Below are 9,698 nucleotides of genomic sequence, written 5' to 3' on the forward strand. Positions count from 1 at the left end.
TCCACAGTCTGGCTATTGTGAATTGAGCAGCTATGAACATTGATGTGGCTGTATTTCTGTAGTATGCAGATTTTAAGTCCTTTGGGTATAGGCCAAGGAGTGGGATAGCTGGGTCAAATGGTGGTTCCATTCCAAGTTTTCTAAGGAATCTCCACACTGCTTTCCATAGTGGCTGCACTAATTTGCAGCCCCACCAGCAGTGTATGAGTGTACCTTTCTCCCCACATCCTCGCCAACACCTGTTGTTGCTCGTATTCTTGATAATCGCCATTCTAATTGGGGTGAGATGGAACCTTAGGGTGGTTTTGATTTGCATTTCTCTTATTACTAGAGATGTTGAACATTTTTCCATATGTTTGTTGATTGCTTGTAGATCTTCTTCTGTGAAGTGTCTATTCATTTCCTTAGCCCATTTGTTGACTGGACTGTTTGAATTCTTGGAGTAGAGTTTTTTGAGTTCTTTATAGATTCTGGAGATTAGTGCTCTATCTGAAGTATGATTGGCAAAGATATTCTCCCACTCTGTAGGCTCTTTCTTCGCATTGCTGATAGTTTCCTTTGCTGAGAGAAAGCTTTTTAGTTTGAATCTATCCCAGTGGTTGATTCTAGCTTTTATTTCTTGTGCTATGGGAGTCCTGTTAAGGAAGTCTGGTCCTAGACCAACAAGATGAAGATTTGGACCTACTTTTTCTTCTATAAGATGCAGGGTCTCTGGTCTGATTCCGAGGTCCTTAATCCATTTTGAGTTTAGTTTCGTGCATGGTGAGAGATATGGGTTTAGTTTCATTCTGTTGCATATGGATTTCCAATTCTCCCAGCACCATTTGTTGAAGAGGCTATCTTTTCTCCATTGCATATTTTTGGCCCCTTTGTCTAGTATGAGAAAATTATATTTATTTGGGTTTGTGTCCGTGTCCTCTATTCTGTACCATTGATCTACCTTTCTATTTTGGTACCAATACCATGCCGTTTTTGTTACTATTGCTTTGTAGTAGAGTTGAAGATCTGGTATTGCAATACCCCCTGTTTCACTCTTCCTGCTAAGGATTGCTTTAGCTATTCTGGGTTTCTTATTCTTCCAGATGAATTTCATAATTGCCTGCTCTATTTCTGTAAGGTACGTCATTGGGATTTGAATTGGAATTGCATTGAATTTGTATAGCACTTTAGGTAGTATGGCCATTTTGACAATATTAATTCTTCCTATCCAAGAACATGGAAGATCTTTCCATCTTCTAAGGTGTTCTTTAATTTCTTTCTTTAGTGTTGTATAGTTCTCATTGTAGAGGTCTTTCACCTCTTTTGTGAGATTGATTCCCAAGTATTTTATTTTTTTCGAGGCTATTGTGAATGGGGTAGTTTTCCTAATTTCTCTTTCTGAAGATTCATCACTTATGTATAAAAATGCGTTGGATTTATGGGCATTGATCTTGTAACCTGCTACTTTACTGAAATCACTTATGAGTTCTAAGAGTTTTCTGGTGGAATTTCCAGGTTCCTCTAAATATATAATCATGTCATCAGCGAACAGGGATAGTTTGAGTTCTTCTTTTCCAATTCGTATCCCTTTAATTTCTTTGGTTTGTCTAATTGCTCTGGCCAGAGTCTCAAGAACGATGTTGAATAGAAGTGGTGAAAGAGGGCATCCCTGCCTTGTTCCAGTTTTTAGGGGGAATGCTTTCAGTTTTTCACCATTTAGAATGATATTAGCCATGGGCTTAGCATAAATGGCCTTTACAATATTAAGGAATGTTCCCACTATCCCTATTTTTTCTAGTGTTTTGAGCATGAAGGGGTGCTGTATTTTATCAAATGCTTTTTCTGCATCTATTGAAATAATCATGTGATTCTTGACTTTAAGTCTATTAATATGGTGAATTACGTTTATTGATTTCCTGATGTTGAACCAACCTTGCATCCCTGGGATGAAACCCACTTGATCATGGTGCACTATCTTTTTAATATGTTTTTGTATGCGATTTGCTAAAATTTTGTTGAGAATTTTTGCGTCGATGTTCATTAAGGATATTGGTCTGAAATTTTCTTTCCTTGATGAGTCTCTGTCTGGTTTAGGTATCAGTGTGATATTGGCTTCATAGAATGAGTTTGGGAGGGTTCCCTCCTCTTCTATTTTATGGAACACTTTGAGAAGTATTGGAATGAGCTCTTCCTTAAAGGTTTTGTAGAACTGGGCTGAGAACCCATCTGGTCCCGGACTTTTCTTTGTTGGTAGGCTTTTGATGACTTCTTCTATTTCAGTACTTGAAATTGGTCTATTTAAATTGTTTATGTCCTCCTCATTCAGTTTAGGCAATTCATATGTCTCTAGAAACCTGTTGATGTCTTCGAAATTTTCTATTTTGTTGGAGTATAGATTTTCAAAATAGCTTCTAATTATGTTTTGTATTTCCATCCTGTCTGTAGTGATATTTCCTTGTTCATTCCGAATTTTAGTGATTTGGGTTTTCTCTCGTCTTCTCTTTGTTAGTGTGGCTAAAGGTTTATCAATTTTGTTTATTTTTTCGAAGAACCAACTATTTATTTTGTCAATTTTTTGTATTGTTTCTTTTGTTTCAATTTCATTGATTTCAGCTCTGAGTTTAACAATTTCCTGTCTTCTACTACTTTTGGTGCTGTTCTGTTCTTCTTTTTCTAAGGCTTTGAGCTGTAGTGTTAGGTTGTTTATTTGTTGAGTTTTACTTCTTTTATTAAATGCGCTCCATGAAATAAATTTCCCTCTAAGTACTGCTTTCATAGTGTCCCAGAGGTTTTGATATGATGTTTCTTTGTTCTCATTTACCTCTAAGAATTTTTTAATTTCCTTCCTAATATCTTCTGTTATCCATTCATCATATAATAGCATATTGTTTAATCTCCAGATGTTGGAATAGTTTCTGTGTTTTACTCTTTCATTTATTTCTAACTTCAATCCATTATGATCTGATAGAATACATGCTAGTGTCTCTATCTTCTTGTATTTGCTAACATTAGCTTTGTGGCATAATATATGGTCTATTTTAGAGAAGGATCCATGTGCTGCTGAGAAGAAAGTGTATTCACTCTTGGTTGGATGGAATATTCTATAAATGTCCGTTAAGTCTAAATTATTGATTGTGTTGTTGAGATCTATGGTTTCTTTGCTCAATTTTTGTCTGGAAGATCTGTCCAGTGGTGAGAGCGGCGTGTTAAAATCACCTAGTATTATTGTGTTGTGGTCTATTTGGTTTCTGAAATTGAGAAGGATTTGTTTGACATACATAGATGAGCCACTGTTTGGGGCATAGATGTTTATGATTGTTATATCTTGCTGATTTATGCTTCCCTTAAGCAGTATGAAATGACCTTCTTTATCCCTTCTGACTAACTTTGGCTTGAAGTCCACATTATCGGAAATGAGGATGGATACTCCAGCTTTTTTTCTGAGTCCATGTGCATGGTATGTTTTTCCCCATCCTTTCACCTTTAGTCTATGGGTATCTTTTTCTATGAGGTGAGTCTCTTGCAGGCAACATATTGTTGGATCTTTCTTTTTAATCCAGTCTGCCAGTCTATGTCTTTTGATTGATGAATTCAGGCCATTAACGTTCAGGGTTATTATAGAGAAATGATTTGGTTTCCCGGTCATTTGGTTCATTTTTAAAATTTTGTTTATTTATTTGTTTGACACAACTTGTTTCCTCCTTTATTTGACAATTCCTTTAGGATAATTCCTCCCTTTGCTGATTTGCTTCTTTGTTTTTCATCTCTTCCTCATGGAATATTTTGTTGAGAATGTTCTGTAATGCTGGCTTTCTTTTTGTAAATTCTTTTAGCTTTTGTTTATCCTGGAAGGATTTTATTTCATCGTCAAATTTGAAGGTAAGTTTTGCTGGGTATAAGATTCTTGGTTGGCATCCATTTTCTTTCAGGGCTTGAAAAATGTTGTTCCAGGCCCTTCTAGCTTTTAGGGTCTGGATTGAAAAATCTGCTGATATGCGTATTGGTTTCCCCCTGAATGTAATTTGGTTCTTTTCTCTCACAGCCTTTAAAATTCTGTCTTTATTTTGTATGTTAGGTATTTTCATTATAATGTGCCTTGGTGTGGGTCTGTTGTAATTTTGTGTATTTGGAGTCCTGTAAGCCTCTTGAACTTGATTTTCCATTTCATTCTTCAGATTTGGGAAATTTTCTGATATTATTTCATTGAATAGGTTGTTCATTCCTTTGGCTTGTTTCTCTAGGCCTTCCTCAATCCCAATAATTCTTAAATTTGGCCTTTTCATGATATCCCATAGTTCTTGTAGATTCTGTTCATGATTTCTTACCATCTTCTCTGTTTGTTCAGCTTTGTTTTCAAGGTTAAATATTTTGTCTTCAATGTCTGAGGTTCTGTCTTCCAGGTGTTCTATCCTATTGGATATGCTTTCTATGGAGTTCTTACTTTGGTTTATTGTTTCCTTCATGTCAAGGATTTCTGTTTGGTTTTTTTTCAATATCTCTAACTCTTTATTGAAATGATCTTTTGCTTCCTGTATTTGCTCTTTTAACTGTCGATTGGTGCGATCAATCAATGCTTGCATTTGCTCTTTCATCTCATCATTCAATGCTTGCATTTGCTCTTTCATCTCCTCGTTTGCTTCTCTGATCATTTTAATTATGTACATTCTGAACTCCTTTTCTGTCATTTCTTCTGCCATGCTGTCATTGGGTTTTATTGATGTAACATCTAGATTTGTTTGCAGCATTTTTTTTCCTTGTTTTCTCATGTTGTTCAGATATCAGTGGACCGCTGAGATATTGCAGATTTCCTCTGTTGATTTACAATGACCCTGAAGATTTCTATATATATCCCCTCTTAGCCTTCAGTAGGCTGAAGTCTTGGAGGAGGTTGATAATGCGGTGCTCCACAAGGAAGCTGCCTCTCTAGGAGTGGTGGCCTTCAGGTGGGGTATATTCCCTGCTAGTGGGCAGAGGTGCCTCCACTTGTTGACCAATGGTCATCCAAAGGGGACCTAGGCTGTGGGCTGAGGCAAGGCCTGTTTGGGCCTGAGCCTCTGGTTTTACCGTCCTTGTGGGAAACGTCACCCAGCAGGGAAGACTCACCCGGTGGGGAGGTCTCGCTGGTCAGTTTCCTCCTAGAGGTTCCCCTCAATTTACAGCTACTGCCTGGGCTGGGCTGCCTTCCTCTGCAAAGTTTCCAGGGGCCCGGCCCTACCTCCTGGGCCTGGGAGCCTCACCCTTCGCAGATGAATCTCCTTAGGCTGCCCCTCCTCAGAGAATTTGCCCATAGGCCTGGAACCTTCGCTCCGCCCTAAGCCTGTCTCTGTGCGGCTCTTCCACCCAGAAGCCTCCTAGATCCTGGGACCCTGTTCTGCACCTAATCGCCTGGCTGCGTGGCCCCTCCTCTGAGCAGCCACCTGTGGCCCCGAACAATCACTCTGAGTCCCAGAGACCCACCACAGGCCTCTTCCTCCAGACAGCCGCCCAGTATGCCGGTGCGGTCACTAGGAGTCCAAGAAACTCACTTCGTGCCTCCTCCTCCCACCAACCACCTGTAGCCCGGGGCAATCAATCACTCCGAGTCGAAGTGACCCTGCCCGTTCCTCCTCCTTCTCCAGATAACCCCCCGGGTGTTCAGGAGCAGTCCCTCTGAGTGGCTCTGAATCCACGTGACCCGCTGCACGGGTCCTCTGGGCAACCGCCCGGAGCTCTGGTGTGGTCCCTCAAGACCAAGCGTCCCACCACGCTTCTCCTCCAGGCAGCCCCCCTGTGTTCAGGAGCTGTCACTTTAAGACCAAACAACTCACCACTCGCCTTCTCCTCTGAGCAGCCGCCTGGAGCGCTAATGCAGTCACTGCGAGTCCAAAGGACCCGCCGCGCTCCTTCTCCTCCTTCTCCTACTCCTCCGGGCAGGCCCCGGGGTTCAGAAGTGGTCAGGGTCCAAACAGCTCGCCACGCAGCCCCTTCTCTGGCAACCGCCTGTAGTTCCCGTATAGTCACCCGAATCCAAGCGGCTGCTCCTCTTCCTCCTTGTCCTCAGGGCAGGCCCCGGTGTTCAGAAGCGTCGTTCTGATTCCAAACAGCTCGCCGCGCGGCTTCTCCTCTGGCAACCGCCTGCAGCTCTGGCGCAGTCTCTCCGAATCCAAGTGGCCACGCTCCTCTCCTCCTCCTCAGGGCAGGCCCCGGTGTCCTGAGTCCACACAGTTCTCCCCGCCACTCCTCCCCCGGGCAGCCGCCGGAGCCCCAGTGGCTGCTCCGAGTCCCAGCGCTGTGCCGAGCGGCCTCCTCTATGGCGCTCCAGCGGGGGGAGGGGCGTCTCGCCGGCAGTTCTACTTCACAAAGTTTCCTGCGTTCCGGGACCCCCGTCCCATCCGGGATGCCCCCCCAGGGGGTGAGAGTCACCCGGCTACTTTGAGTTGGTCCCAAGCGTCTCAATATCTCCTCTCTTGAATCCTGAGTTCTGGAGCAACACGTAATGCAGCCACCCTCTAGGCCGCCATCTTGAAAACCCCGAAGTGAGTTTCTTGGACTCCTAGTGACCGCACCGGAATACTGGGCGGCTGTCTGGAGGAAGAGGCCTGTGGCGGGTCTCTGGGACTCAGAGCGATTGTTCGGGGCCCCAGGTGGTTGCTCAGAGGAGGGGCCGCATAGCCAGGCGATTAGGTGCAGAGCAGGGTCCCAGGATCTAGGAGGCTTCTGGGTGGAAGAGCCGCACAGAGACAGGCTTAGGGCGGAGCGAAGGTTCCAGGCCTGCGGGCAGATTCTCTGAGGAAGGCAGCCTTAGGAGAGTCATCTGCGAAGGGTGAGGCTCCCAGGCCCAGGAGGTAGGGCCGGGCCCCTGGGAACTTTGCAGAGGAAGGCAGCCCAGCCCAGGCGGTAGCTGTAAATTGAGGGGAACCTCTAGGAGGGAACTGACCAGCGAGGCCTCCCCACCGGGTGAGTCTTCCCTGCTGGGGGAGGTTTCCCCACAAGGACGGTAAAACCAGAGACTCAGGCCCAAACAGGCCTTGCCTCAGCCCACAGCCTAGGTCCCCTTTGGATGACCATTGGTCAACAAGTGGAGGCACCTCTGCCCACTAGCAGGGATTATACCCCGCCTGAAGGCCACCACTCCTAGAGAGGCAGCTTCCTTGTGGAGCACCACATTATCAACTTCCTCCAAGACTTCAGCCTACTGAAGGCTAAGGGGGGATATATATAGAAATCTTCAGGGACATTGTAAGTCAATAGAGGAAATCTGCAATATCTCAGCGGTCCACTGATACCTGAACAGTATGAGAAAACAAGGAAAGAAAATGCTGCAAACAAATCTAGATATTACATCAATAAAACCCAATGACAGCATGGCAGAAGAAATGACAGAAAAGGAGTTCAGAATGTACATAATTAAAATGATCAGAGAAGCAAACGATGAGATGAAAGAGCAAATGCAAGCATTGAATGATCGCACCAATCGACAGTTAAAAGAGCAAATACAGGAAGCAAAAGATCATTTCAATAAAGAGTTAGAGATATTGAAAAAAAAAACAAACAGAAATCCTTGACATGAAGGAAACAATAAACCAAAGTAAGAACTCCATAGAAAGCATATCCAATAGGATAGAACACCTGGAAGACAGAACCTCAGACATTGAAGACAAAATATTTAACCTTGAAAACAAAGCTGAACAAACAGAGAAGATGGTAAGAAATCATGAACAGAATCTACAAGAACTATGGGATATCATGAAAAGGCCAAATTTAAGAATTATTGGGATTGAGGAAGGCCTAGAGAAACAAGCCAAAGGAATGAACAACCTATTCAATGAAATAATATCAGAAAATTTCCCAAATCTGAAGAATGAAATGGAAAATCAAGTTCAAGAGGCTTATAGGGCTCCAAATACACAAAATTACAACAGACCCACACCAAGGCACATTATAATGAAAATACCTAACATACAAAATAAAGACAGAATTTTAAAGGCTGTGAGAGAAAAGAACCAAATTACATTCAGGGGGAAACCAATACGCATATCAGCAGATTTTTCAATCCAGACCCTAAAAGCTAGAAGGGCCTGGAACAACATTTTTCAAGCCCTGAAAGAAAATGGATGCCAACCAAGAATCTTATACCCAGCAAAACTTACCTTCAAATTTGACGATGAAATAAAATCCTTCCATGATAAACAAAAGCTAAAAGAATTTACAAAAAGAAAGCCAGCATTACAGAACATTCTCAGCAAAATATTCCATGAGGAAGAGATGAAAAACAAAGAAGCAAATCAGCAAAGGGAGGAATTATCCTAAAGGAATTGTCAAATAAAGGAGGAAACAAGTTGTGTCAAACAAATAAATAAATAAAATTTAAAAAATGAACCAAATGACCGGGAAACCAAATCATATCTCTATAATAACCCTGAATGTTAATGGCCTGAATTCATCAATCAAAAGACATAGACTGGCAGATTGGATTAAAAAGAAAGATCCAACAATATGTTGCCTGCAAGAGACTCACCTCATAGAAAAAGATACCCATAGACTAAAGGTGAAAGGATGGGGAAAAACATACCATGCACATGGACTCAGCAAAAAAGCTGGAGTATCCATCCTCATTTCCGATAATGTGGACTTCAAGCCAAAGTTAGTCAGAAGGGATAAAGAAGGTCATTTCATACTGCTTAAGGGAAGCATAAATCAGCAAGATATAACAATCATAAACATCTATGCCCCAAACAGTGGCTCATCCATGTATGTCAAACAAATCCTTCTCAATTTCAGAAACCAAATAGACCATAACACAATAATACTAGGTGATTTTAACACGCCTCTCTCACCACTGGACAGATCTTCCAGACAAAAATTGAGCAAAGAAACCATAGATCTCAACAACACAATCAATAATTTAGACTTAACGGACATTTACAGAATATACCATCCAACCAAGAGCGAATACACTTTCTTCTCAGCAGCACATGGATCCTTCTCTAAAATAGACCATATATTATGCCATAAAGCTAATGTTAGCAAATACAAGAAGATAGAGACACTAGCATGTATTCTATCAGATCATAATGGATTCAAGTTAGAAATAAATGAAAGAGTAAAACACAGAAACTATTCCAACATCTGGAGATTAAACAATATGCTATTATATGATGAATGGATAACAGAAGATATTAGGAAGGAAATTAAAAAATTCTTAGAGGTAAATGAGAACAAAGAAACATCATATCAAAATCTCTGGGACACTATGAAAGCAGTACTTAGAGGGAAATTTATTTCATGGAGTGCATTTAATAAAAGAAGTAAAACTCAACAAATAAATGACCTAACACTACAGCTCAAAGCCCTAGAAAAAGAAGAACAGAACAGCACCAAAAGTAGTAGAAGACAGGAAATAGTTAAACTCAGAGCTGAAATCAATGAAATTGAAACAAAAGAAACAATACAAAAAATTGACAAAATAAATAGTTGGTTCTTCGAAAAAATAAACAAAATTGATAAACCTTTAGCCACACTAACAAAGAGAAGACGAGAGAAAACCCAAATCGCTAAAATTCGGAATGAACAAGGAAATATCACAACAGACAGGATTGAAATACAAAACATAATTAGAAGCTATTTTGAAAATCTATACTCCAACAAAATAGAAAATTTCGAAGACATCAACAGATTTCTAGAGACATATAAATGGCCTAAACTGAATGAGGAGGACATAAACAATTTAAATAGACCAA

The sequence above is a fragment of the Sciurus vulgaris genome (genome assembly GCF_902686455.1).
Source record: "Sciurus vulgaris genome assembly, chromosome: 5".
Lineage (NCBI taxonomy): Eukaryota > Metazoa > Chordata > Mammalia > Rodentia > Sciuridae > Sciurus > Sciurus vulgaris.